Source organism: Molothrus ater, chromosome Z (genome assembly GCF_012460135.2).
Source record: "Molothrus ater isolate BHLD 08-10-18 breed brown headed cowbird chromosome Z, BPBGC_Mater_1.1, whole genome shotgun sequence".
Lineage (NCBI taxonomy): Eukaryota > Metazoa > Chordata > Aves > Passeriformes > Icteridae > Molothrus > Molothrus ater.
This window is the reverse complement of record NC_050511.2, coordinates 53509573-53522727: the sequence shown is the minus strand read 5'-3', so window position 1 is coordinate 53522727 and position 13155 is coordinate 53509573.

Here is a 13155-nt window from a genome sequence, read left to right as displayed (position 1 = left end):
CCACTTCTGTACAGTTATATCAGTCAAAGTCATTTTTCATGCTAATGCCCAGCAAGACATCCAGAACTAACTAACATTTCATGGCAACTCTGAAATACCTTAAAACTGCTGCCAGCATAGAACTGAAAACACCCAGGGACCACTCAAACACATTGTAAATATAACATTACTTTGATCAATGCATTCCACATTATTGGTTACTGTATAATGAAGTTAACTTAGAACGAATTGTCTGCAACTCAGTTTTATACACAGGGTCAGTTTGTTCAATTCCAACTACTGCAACTGTAACACACCTCCCATTTGGAATTCTAATGAAGTCAGGAGGCAGTCTTAATGGATCAGCGCTTAAATTATATGAGAGTTAAGAAACCTGAACTTCCTAGGGAGACCTGTGAAACAGACTGCCAAAATCAATCAGATCTGTGAGAAATCAGGCTTGAGGTTGAGGCCCAGTGACCAGCAGAGACATTTTGGAGTGTTTCATACCTGATGGGAGCAGTTGCATGCTCTGTCTTGGACTGCCACTTTCTCCTCTTGATGCCTATATAACTTAGGTCAAAGTTACATTGTGCTTCTATAGCTTGAGTTATAGGACATCAATATAACCTGATCTATCTATATAACCTGAGATCAGTACAACCTGAATCATAACTTTCTATATGTAAGTAACCTAAATCATACCTTTTATACCTATATAACCTGAATCATAACTTTTTATACCTCTATAACCTGGTAAAAAATAACTTTCTGTACAATGTAAAGGCTAGTATATGGTTAACTAGCTGCTTAATGCTGAATAGACAAAAAGAAGATAAAAACACGCCAGGTGGATGGCTTCAGAGACAGATAAGTACAGTACTAATGAGAAATTGGCAAATGTGAAGCCAGTTAGCCAGAAAACAAAGAATTCAGGCAGGTTAGGACCAAGGAACACCATAACTGTGCATGCTCTGAAGACAAAGCTGAAAAGTTCAGATGCAAAGAAGACCTTGGAAGCCTTCATCAGAGGCCCCTGATGACCCCCAGACTGGGGAGGGACAAGTGCAGTGCAGAAGAGCTTTTTATAACCATGAGATCATACCATGTAAATTAGTTCTGGCATGTATGTGATGATGTTGTAGTGACATAGTGACACGAAGTCACTACAACACTACAACAACAGATACTGTATAAATATACCACAGCACTTGACAAGGGTGGGTGAGTTAGGTGGAGATCTCTCCTCACCACCAGTGCTGCAATAAACAAACACTTGCTCTATAGACACCGGTCTATGGGGATTTATTTACAGCCTATCTTTCAGGCATCACTCTCCTGCAGCCTCATCTCCAGCCAGTGGTGCTGGTGAGCAGGCTTGCGAGCGCAGCTGATGGGTATTTTGCCATCTGGTGGCAGCTCACGGGGAAAGATGTCTGTCACCAACACTCGCTGTCCCAAAGGAACATAACCAGTGTGCTTGTAGCAACTGCAAAATGGTTTTCAGAAGATTCACGGCAGCACAGAACCACCCAACCCCTGCAGAGACCATTATCTGCCCACCTGCATCTCTTGCATGTTTTTTGCATGCCTGTGGTGGCACTTGAAATGAAAACAGAGAAGCTCACCAGATGTATTTCTCAAACGTTGCAGCTACTGTAGGCTATGTGAAAAAAAATTTAAAGAAGAAGGAAGGAGGAGAGAGGGAAAGAAAAACAGAAAGGGAAAGGGAAAGGGAAAGGGAAAGGGAAAGGGAAAGGGAAAGGGAAAGGGAAAGGGAAAGGGAAAGGGAAAGGGAAAGGGAAAGAAGACCCCTCCCCTCCCCAAACCCTGAAGTTAAGGGCTTGACTCTTCTGCAGCCTTCCTTCCTCAGAGGTGGTGTCACTTCCATGTGTGAGAGGACCTCCTCCTCAGTCCATGGCCTCCTGCTCCCAGCATGTTCCCACGTTCCCCTCTGTAAGGCACTCCATGGTGCTGCTGCTGGCCTTGTCATGGGGAGGGATGGGGTAAGATTCAGCACTCACATCTCCACAGGGATCTGAGATTTCCTCTGGTGGGATGCCCCTCTCAGAGAAGGGACATCAGGTACAAGGTCTCACAGGCAATGGTCCTGGTGTCCCCCTGCTGTGTTATACATGTTTGTGTTGTGGAGCAGCAGGGAGGAGTGATGTCACATCTGGTGCCAGAGTGAGCCAAGGAGAGCATAGGGTGGCTAAGAACTGCAGGTCCCAGTGCCAACATCTCGGGCACTGCCAGTGCTGTGGCTGCTGTTCAGCAGGCTACAAGAGCAAAGATCCTCTGTGCCCTCCCCACAGAAAGCTGCCACTGGGCAAAAACACTTTGTAGTGAGGAATTCCAAATGACATGATAGCTCAGGGGAAGTAGATACCTGCTTCCAAAGGGGAAGGCTCTTCTCCAGCCCAAGGAATTTTTTGGGTGGGATGAGGGGGACTGGTCTGTGTGGATTGTGGGAGAGGAGTCCTAGGGCTTCTTCCTTTCCCAGCTCTGTGGAGGAAAAAACCCCAGAAAGATCTCTTTAGCCTCCAGACTTCTTTTCAACTCAGAAGTGAAAATCATCATACAAATCATCATTTGTACTCTGCTTTTGATGGCCCAGACCACTTGTGATGAGCATTGGTGAACATACACTTGCCAGCACTAGCACAGATTCAGTTGGTTTGTATGGAATACCTCTCAAGTGATATCAGCAGGATGATATCACAGATCCAAGTCTGTACTGCCAGGAGCCTTTGAAAATCCCAGGCTCCCTTTTGTTGATCCTTTGGCTTGGCTCCCACCTCCAAGCCTACTTGTGTGCTTAGTAAATGTGTGCAATAAACCAAAGATTTTCCTTCAGCACTGATGCCTACTTGTGAGAGTACATACACTGATGAGTTACTGGAGGTAAAGAGCTCTTTGCACAGTGGGCCCACCCCTGGGACAGAGGCAAGGATTCTGTGGAGGTCTGGGCCGTGGAGGTCGGGGCCATGGAGTCCTCATGAAGAAGTGGACAGTTTGCTCTTCCCTCTTCTGGAGACACTGGTTGTACATGAGCTTCCTCCTGGCTCATGCTCAAGTGTCCGTGCTCTCAACCTGAACCACAAGAACATGGAAATGAGGTGTGAGACCCAAATAATTTCACTCTAGTGAGTGAAAACCAGCAGCAAATTAACATGAAAACATGTCCCTAAGTAAATAAGAGGGAACTGAGGCCAGACGCCACACATATACAGCTGAAAGCAGGTGCAAGGAAAGGCAGAGCTACATCCTCTTATGTATCTCACAGAGTCACACCATGGGTTAGATTGGAAAAGACCACGGTGGGTTAGCAGCTCCAGCCTCCCTGCTCAAACTGGGTCATCCTCAAGCACACTGTAAAGGATTAAGTCCAGATAGATCTTGATTCTGTCTTGGGAGAAGAGTCAATGTTGGCTTCCTGAGCAATATTATCCCAACTAGAAGCTGAAAATAGAAGGAATACATATTTCAAATATAGAAAATTAGAATTTTCCTTGTGTTTTATTCTTATTTTAATCTTAAACACAGCTTTGAAATATTTTATGGATAATACTATTTCTCATACTCTGAGACTACTGGATGGCTTTCATAATGGAAATTTAAAAACATCCTTCTGAGAAGTCTTAAAAGTTATGCACCGCTAATTCTCCATCTTCTTAATTTTTCAGAAATGTTCAGTGAAAAATATGATACATATTTTTTTCCTGGGGAATCAAACCAACAGGATCTGTTGGCAAGCCTCTTTGGCAGTGTTATTTCAGATGGTGGTCTCTCTGCATGCTCGAGGAAGGATGACCTGGAGGAAGGAAGCTGACTGGAGGATACTGCTTGTGCTCCTCGGTCAAGGGTTTGTGTCAATGTGATCTTGTTGGCAGAAGAATGTTCTTAAGGTTGAAAGTGCTACTATCCAGAAAAAATATGAGGCATGTTTCTTCCGTGGGAGAACCTTTGTTATCTGAAAAGGCAATATGTGCTTTCTTATGCATAAGTGAGATGTTGAACATACCAGACACAAAAGATTTGCATGTAGAAAAGTATTCCTCACTGGGTAGTCAGAAACTGGATGTTTGCAGCCTTCTAGAGTATGAATGACCTGCATGCACAGTCTGTGAAGACATGGCGTCAAAGCAAGATATGTGAGCATAGAGATTTGAATCAACTCAAAGCACATGGACACTTGGAGAGTTCATTCATTCGAATGAGCCAATCAGCAAGTGCCACGCAAGCACTATGTCACCACTGGTGACATAGGAGGTGTGACCCGGAAGTGGAAGTGGCGTAGGGATCTGACGTCACAGGATGTGACCTAGCACTCAGGTGGCACTCGCCGATTGGCTCGTTCAAATGAACGAACTCACCAATGAAAAAGGAAAGTCTCCATGTCCTTTGATTTTTTCATTGGTGAGTTCAGTCATTCCTGACCCAGAAATATGAGTTTTTCATTGGCGCACTCAAATTGATGAGTTCGTTCATTTGAACTAGCCAATCAGCGTGACGTCAGATCCCTATGTCACTTCTGCTTCCAGGTCACACATCCTACGTCACCAGACGTGATGTAGCGCTCGCGTGGCACTCGCTGATTGGCTCGTTCGAATGAGCCAATCAGTGACGTAGGGATCTGAAAATCATTTGTAATGATTTTCCTTGGTGAGTTCGTTCATTCGAACGAGCCAATCAGTGAGCACCACTCGAGTGCTACGTCACATCCAGTGATGTGGGAGGTGTGACCCAGAAGCGGAAGTGATGAATGAGCCAATCAGTGAAGAAGGGATCTGAAAATCATTTGTAATGATTTTCATTGGTGAATACATTCATTCAAACAAGCCAATCAGCGAGTGCCACACAAGCACTACGTCACATCTGGTGATGGCAGATCCCTACGTCACTTCTGCTTCTGGGTCACACCTCCTACGTCATTAGATGTGACATAGCGCTCGAGTGGCACTCACTGATTAGCTCGTTCGAATGAACGAACTCACCAATGAAAAACTCAAAGCACATGGAGACTTTCCTGCCTGGAAGTGATGTAAAATACATAGGTTATATAATGCGCTTGCACGCATTCATTCATTGGTGAGTTCATTCATTCAAACGAGCCAATCAGCAAGTGCCACGAGAGCGCTATGTCACATCCGGTGATGTCAGATCCCTACGTCACTTCCACTTACGGGTCACACCTCCTACGTCACATCATTGGTGAGTTAGTTCATTTGAATGAGCCAATCAGTGAGCGCCACATAAGCGCTACGTCACGTCTGCTGATGTAGGAGGTGTGACCCCTAAGCAGAAGTGATGTAGGGATCTAAGCACTGTTATGTGCCTTGCATTTCTTTATCTGCAAAGAGGATCCTGAATGATATGGATTCCTTTTCTTGAAACTAGAGCTGGGAAAAGACTTGTCATGAAAAGCAGATTTCATATTTCCCATAAAGGATTACTGCTATTCACAGGATCCAGTTTCTTTTAGCCTTTCTGACACTGATAACAAAAGATACATATATGTGTACTGCAGATGGAAATCTACAGAGAAGCAATTGAGGTCTTTGAGGCCTGCTCAAATATTGTGCTAGGGACTGAAAAGGAAAAATCATTCTTCTATAGAAACTTGTTTTTGTGGAGGAAGAAGGGACAGGTAGCTGCTAGATGCTCACAATAACGTATAGGAAAGGGTGATGTTTCTTGGTAACATCACCCAAATCAGTTCTCCTTCTCTCCCCCTTCTATGGTTCATTGAGTCAATGAACCATAGAAAAGACAGGAAATTTGATTTCTTAGATGCAATTAATTCTTTCTCCAATGTGTGAAAAGATGTAAATGTTTTCTTTTTCTTTGGCACAAGACTCTTTCATTTCTCTGAATGAGTTTGCTTTGATACTTTGCTCTCCTTCAGTTTTCTCTCCCGGAGGCTGGTTATGTTGCCAAGAGAGGGCAGCAAACAAGCAGAGAAACTGCATGCCTGGCCCTATATTAGGTCACATGGGAATATAAGGAATCATTAGGACAGGAGATCTGTGCCTTACTATAATTACAGCACTTAACCTGCTGTTATTTCGCTCTTACTGCAAAAGCAAACCTCTGAATTTCATTTTTTTCCTTCTGTTTTCTTTCAAATTAAATAAATAAGCCCAAACTTCAGTGAAACATTTGAAAATAAATCCTGTGCCATGGAGAGCATGGCTGGACAAACAGCATACACTGCTCTGGGGATGCTGTGTAGAAGGCATGAATCCCACACCTGCCTTTTCATGGTTTTGCAGGGGACTAAATGTGTGGAACAAAGTGTACAGCTACACTATGTCTTTGTTTCCATGTGTAATACATATCATTGTTCATGCTGTCAGCTGCCTACTGCAGGCCTCATTACACATGACACAGGCTCTGATCTCCAACGGGCAGCACTTTCTTTCAAGTCCATCATTCTTTTAATATCCAGAGCCAACTCCTTCATGTGTACTGCTACACAAACAGATCACCGCATAGCCTTAAGGACATGCTTATAATGGTATTTATTGAACTGATCTGGGCTGAACCTGCTTTACTAAAAAACAAAGTAACCTGATTTGTTTCAATACAGGTAATTATTTTTACCCCAAAAGGGCCTGCAGTGTTTTGACCCCTGTCTCTGGAGGCAGTTAGCTCTACTGCCCATATTTTTGAGATTACATTAAAACGTAACATTCACAGCAGATTTTCACTTGATGAGAGATTGAAATGAGAAAAATGTAGTGCCCTGACAAGTAAAATTGAGGTAGAAAGGGAAGGTCCATGTGGGCTTTGTGTTACTGCAGGACAAGCTGCTGTTGTTCTCTGAGGTTCTGCTCTTCTAAGGTCAAATATCATTGCTGGCTCTTTACCCATTAACTGGAAAACACCTGAAGTTCTACTGATAAAATGAAACTAATATTTAAGGACTAGAGCACACTGTTCTAGCACAAGGCTAGAGTTGTGGGAAAACACAAAGTAGTGGATGAATCCTGCCACCTGTTCTATATTTAGATTTGGACACATTAATGCCAGCTTAACCTTGTGTACAAAAAAAGAAAAGCCTTGGGTCAGACCAAGACCTAGTTTGGAAGACCTCGGCAGGCTTCTCGGAGCAGGAGGTGCTGAGAGAGCATCAATCCCACAGAAAGGTATCCAGACAATTCCAGACACAGAAGGCCTCCTGTCAGAAATTTCTCTGGCTGGTGAAGGGGAAAAACAATGATTCCACCAGTGACCCTGCTGATTTCTCCTCAGCCAGGATGTTGTGCATGAACCTGCATTTTAAGGGGAAAAAGATTGAAAGAGAGGAGAGGAAGGACAGTGAATGGGAGTGGTGGTGTTATGGCAGGCAAACACTCTTCCCTCTGTAAGTACCACCACTCATACGTACATGACCTGATTTTGCCTTGCTTGTCCTCTGTAACCTGTGCAAGAGCACTGGAATCCAGATTAATTTAAAGGCCACTTCAGTTGCATGAATTCCCTGGAGGGTGTGAGCCTTGGCTGCGCTTTCATCCTACAGCTAAATTGGTTTGGCAGCTGATGAAAGTGGCAGAGCCCCTTCTGCTCCACTCTCCCCTATGGGGTTTGCTCAGGTCTGCGAGCAGGCTTAGCAGAATTAAAAACTGCAGCTCCTCCAATGTCTTTGCAGAAAGGTAGCAGCCTCCTGTAAGTTCAGCTTGAACTGTGCAAACAATGATTAAAGAAATAAACAGGAACAAGATAGTGATAGAAAGGCTGGCAATTTGGTTTCTGCAGGTGGTGCACCTTGTATCAATGCCCTGTGAGCTGAGCATTGGCTTCATAATGTTGTCAGCAGTTGAACTGACCCTCTGTCTAAGTGTCACTGATTTCATTCGAGTGAGAGCACAGATCATATTGGGGATGGATAAGCTTACACCCTGCCATCTCTATGCCAACATCTTCAACGCAATACCTCCCTTTACATCACACAAACTACAAGAACAGCTCTGCTCCCCTGGACTTTCCTGCTGGTGGTGGCTGATGGGTCTTTGTGGTAAGTGCTTGTCCCTCTTGCAGGCCAGAGAGCTCAACATTGAGTTCACCAGTGAAACAGTCTGGGAAATATGAGTTTTTCTTTCAGCATTTCTGCTTTCTTTCATTTCTGCATGTCTTTCATCCAGTCAAACAAGCTGGTTGTTTAAAGAAAAGCAAAGAATTCCTGTTTCCACAAAAACATTTTTATCACAGAATTACAGAATCGCAGAATAAGCTGATTTGGAAGGGACCCACAAGGATCATCCAATCCAACTCCTAGCCCTGCATAGCACCATCCCCAAGAATTACACCACGTGCCTGAGAGTGCTGTCCAATGCCTTTTGAGCTCCGTCAGGCTGGTGCTGTGCCCACTTCCCTGGGGAGCCTGTTCCAGGCCCAACCACCCTCTGGGTGAAGAACTTTTTCTGACATCCAAACTAAACCTTCCCTAATACAAATTCAGGCCATTTCTCCAGCTCCTGTCACTGTCAGCACAGAGAAGAGATCAGTGCCTGCTCCTCTTTCCCTCACAAGGAAGTTGTAACTGCAGTGAGGTCTCCCCTCAGTCTCCATCAGGCTGAACAGACCAAGTGACCTAAGTCACTCCTCACATGACTTCCTCTCAAGGTCCTTCACTATCCTCATGGCCTCCTTTGGACACTCTCTAACAGCTCAATATCTTTAATTGCAGTGACCAAAACCACACACACTAAGCAAGGTGAGGCCACCCCAGCGAAGAGCAGAGTGGGATTATGTGTGTGTCCTTTCTGTAATGGGCAGTAGTAACTCCAGATATGACATTCTCAGCAGAGAACAGCAGAAGGCTAATGACTTCAGTACAGGTCTGGGAGACTCCAAGCCAATGAACAAACTATGGGGCTTTTTTTCTGAGATTACAGAGCCTCAAAGCAGCATTTCAGAAGTTTGCAGCAGTAAAAGACTATGGGTGTTTGCTCTAAGTTTGGGATTCTGCATGCTGATGATGACACAGATGGAGCCATCGACACTCAGAAACTACTGCAGAGTAAATTTTGTGCTAAATCTGGAATAATCTTTGCAGTTCCACCTGGTAATGAACCTATCTTGGAAAACTTAGGTAATATTGTGAATGGCTCAGCATGGACTATTATGCTATAAACAAAATTTTCTGAATTAATCCTATTATGGTTTAAGTCCTTTACCTCCCTTGTCAATGCTTTTAACCGTATAAATTATAACTCTTCTGAGGCCATTAAGCAGCCTGCTTACCCAGAAACATTTTTGTTTTGCAGGCTGTTAATGTACTGTTAGAGGATAGCCCTGACCTTTCAAAACAAGGGGAGAAAATTTTCCATGACTACATACAGGCAACAGTGAGAGATACAGAGGGAGGAAAGATGAAACAGAAACTATAGCATTTGTCATGGTGGAAAACTGTTAAAGCAGACCATGTTTAGAATAAAGCAGAAGTGAAATTCATTGCTATTCATTATGAAGGAAGGTAAACCCTTTTCAAAACTAATGGTAAAGTTCTCTGTTAAGGCTTGTTAATTAAGTACTGCTGAATGCTTGCCATTTACATAGGCACGCCTGTCACTGTGTCTGCTAAGAGGAACAAGTTGCTGCCAAACTGAAACCTTAGCTATGTTCAGCTTTATCTTGTGAGCTCTAGCAGACATTATTGTTTTCCATTAACAATGTACAGCTTTTCACATCTTGTAGCTGATACTGAAAAACATTAATAGAAGAGGAACTCTTGTCATCAGAATGAAATCAATCCATTATAAAAGGCATTCTATGAAATATCTTCTGCTTTGAGAATAGGCCTTTCAAGGATATTTTGGTTTTGTTATATTTGAAGGTTTTTTTCCTATAATAAAGCATTTGCTGATGTGTTTTCTTATATCAAGAAACATTTTCTGGGATCATTCTGACTAAACCTTCTTTGGCACATTCTTTACAGGAAAATATTAGACAACAAGTTGCAGAAAATAGTGAGAGAGACTGTATTCATCTGTAATGCAAGTGTTTTGATCTGGGGCCAGAAAAGGAAAACAACATAAACAACATCCATTTGAAACACCTTTTTTTTGCATTTCATGTATGCTAGTTCTCAAGCTTATTTGAACAGATTTAAGACAGTTCTTCAGTGTTTTTTTCTCCTCGTGCACTTGATAGGACTGTGAGCAGTGAGTCAGTAAGCCAGCTTGCATTAGGTATCACCCTAGTTTGTATTGGTTATATGAAATGTAAATGTAAAACAGCACTGGAAACCTTTGCTTTTTCTGCTAGCAGTTAAATTAAACATGATTATTTACTATTTCTGAATACTGAAAACTGACTGTTCCAAATTTAAGGACAGTTAGCTCTGAGCAACAATTAGTTCCTTGCTGAGAAGGCAGTAAGAGGGCCTTTAGTGTCTGGATCAGCATCTATAATGTTGCTTATGTTGGTCAGCACCATGCTTGTAGGAGGTACCTGGTGTGCTAGCTGTGACAGTTCTTGCATGTGGTGTGATTTTCCATACAATGCTTTGTGCTCTGACTGTTCCTTTTTCTGCAAATGAGGAGAATAACAGCTGTGTATCTCTGTCTCAAGAATTTAGGCCAAGAATCATTTATGGACATACCATGTGCTTCAGCTACATGCAGGCTGTGCCTTGTGCTGCAGGAAAGTAAGTTTGCAAGTTTGAAAGTAAGTTTGCAAGGGCTGCTGGGTGTCCACAGCCCTTGCAAGGCACCCTCAGTGCAGCCAGTCTTGGTGCCCGGGATAGCAGAAAGACCTGAGCAGAGTGAGAGGGTTTCTCAGGTAATCACCTCCAGTGTCCCTAGGGCTGTGAATGGTATCTGTCAACAACAGGCAAGCTGCCTGCAGCAGTCACTGTAAGCAGGGTGGGTCTGGATGCCCGCTCTTCTCTGCTCTTTGCTCCTCTGTGCTCCCTTTGCCACAGTGGGGTGGCCAGAGCCACCTAAGCTCCTTGAGGAAAGCCACAAGCACTGTGAGCAAGGGTGAAGAGTTGCAGCTGTGGGAGGCTTTTGGCATTCCTCTGCCAGTGCTGATTCATTGAAGTGCTGTCTACAGTATTTATAACCTTTTTTATTTTTTCCCTGCAGTGTAAACGTACTTTTTTTCCTGTGATATTTAAAATGGTGGATAAAAGAAAACATGTCTGTAGCATACAGTCTATAAATTACACTAATAGGAGGATTATGCAAAGAAAACAAGGAAAAGAAAATGGGAATATGTCTAAGAGAAATAGGGGTAGATGAGGCCTGTCCTGAAATCTTATGCAGACAAATGTTTACAAAAGGAAAAAACAGGCTTGGAGCAAACCTCAGCAACCCAGAGACTCCTGTTCTTGGGCTATTGACCTGTTGCACTGTTGTTGCTAGTGATTTCTTCCACATCTAAAAAAACATTCCTTCTGTGTGATCCCAGAAGGTACCAGTTGCTTTTCTGGTGAGAGGTCCATACTTGCAGGTAGTATCCTCCTGTGTAGCTCTCAGCCAATCTTTTACAGTTAAAGTCCTCAGGTCATTTACACTTCAATGTTATTCTCTTTCAATAGCAAGTTGGGAAAAAAGTGTTCCCACAAGTGTTACTGTCTGCTCATATTGCTGCATAGTTCCTTCAAGAACCACACAGACAGCTATCCTGAACAATAAGAGCCGGCAAATAAAAATTACCATCTCAGTTCACTGCTGAGGTGTGATTCTTGTCATTATTTACCACTCCCCATCTGCTTGCCACACTTACCAGGACACTTAGTGTGCTGACCTGCTGGCTGACTACTGCTGCAACTCCAGCCAAATGAAGCTGCTGTTACTTGTCTGAGGCTGTACTCACTGCAGACTGCAGCTCTGCTCTACCTCTCCCAGGCAGCTGCCTTCATGCTACGTGCAGATTTTCCTGAGCACTGCAGCAGAATGCAGCACTCAAAAGGGTATGCAGGGCTACTCTGGCAAAGGGTGGAAATTTGTATCCTTCTAAGAGAGAAGTCTAAGAAATGAGCATTTCATTCAGCTGTGACCTGATCCTGCTCTTGCAGACATTGATGCTAGAGCTGGAAAAGCAAGCTAAGCAACCCCTGCGTTTGAAATGGTAAAAGAAAAGGAGTTTCAGGCTTTGACTACAAATCAAATATATGGAATTATGTCTAAAGCTGAATAACTGCTCTGCAGGAAAAGCTGAAGAAAACCGTTGCCATGACTATTGCGTTTGCAAAGGAGACTCTTTCCTACATCTCAGAGTACTCTACAACCAGCAGCCCCTGTATTATCTCCTCTCCCTGGAGGCTCCAAATTCTACCTTGATAACACCTGTCCCCTTTGTATCTTGTTCGGAGTCAACAAAGGTTCAGAGATGGGGAGAGACGGTGGGGATGCTGAGCATCATGTGGACTTGAGTGAAAGGATACCGGCCTGGGTGGCACAGGAAAGGCATGGTGGCCACCTGGTTTAACACCAGTGTTTGAAGCAGGTTCTTTGTTAATGGCTGTAAATCCAAAGTGCCCAAACAGATGAGGAAAGGTAGTGGTGAGGCCAAAAAGGCTGGGCAAGCAAAGTAACACACTGGAAAAATGCCCTCTGGCATCAGCCTCAGCCCCCTCTCCCCAAAGCAGCTTAGGTGTTCAGAAATGTCTCCCTGCTTTGCCATGCTCAGCTTTTAAATCAAGACAATGATTTTTGTGTCATTGAAGGCTACGCATATTTTGTTTAAAAGTCTTGTAGGCATTGTACAACAGAAAGCAGAGCTAACACACTCCATATGCGTAAAGGTCTATTTGGCTTTCTTTGCAGAAGATCATTTGGGATTTTAAATTTTTCTTTGCTCTGCCTGAAGGCCTATATGGATTTCTGCAAAAGTGCTGAGACATATCAACTAGAATAAGCCATTTTCTAGGATTTCTTGTTTCTCTTAAAAAAAGTACAATCCTATTGCAAAATTTCTGGCATTCATTTTACATGTTTCTCTATCAGCTTGATGTGTGGAAAAGGTGAAGTCTTGCAGCTGTCACCTTGCCCCACATTGTATTTATTCCTTAGAGAAAGGGCAAAGTAAAAGCAGCCACTCTTCCATCTCAGAAAACCATCAATCTCATTTGGTGTAACCAATAAATGGGAGCAAAAAAAAGCAAAACCCAAAGCAGAGATAAGGCAGCTTCTCCTCAGATTTCAGTGCTGGGAATGGTCTGCC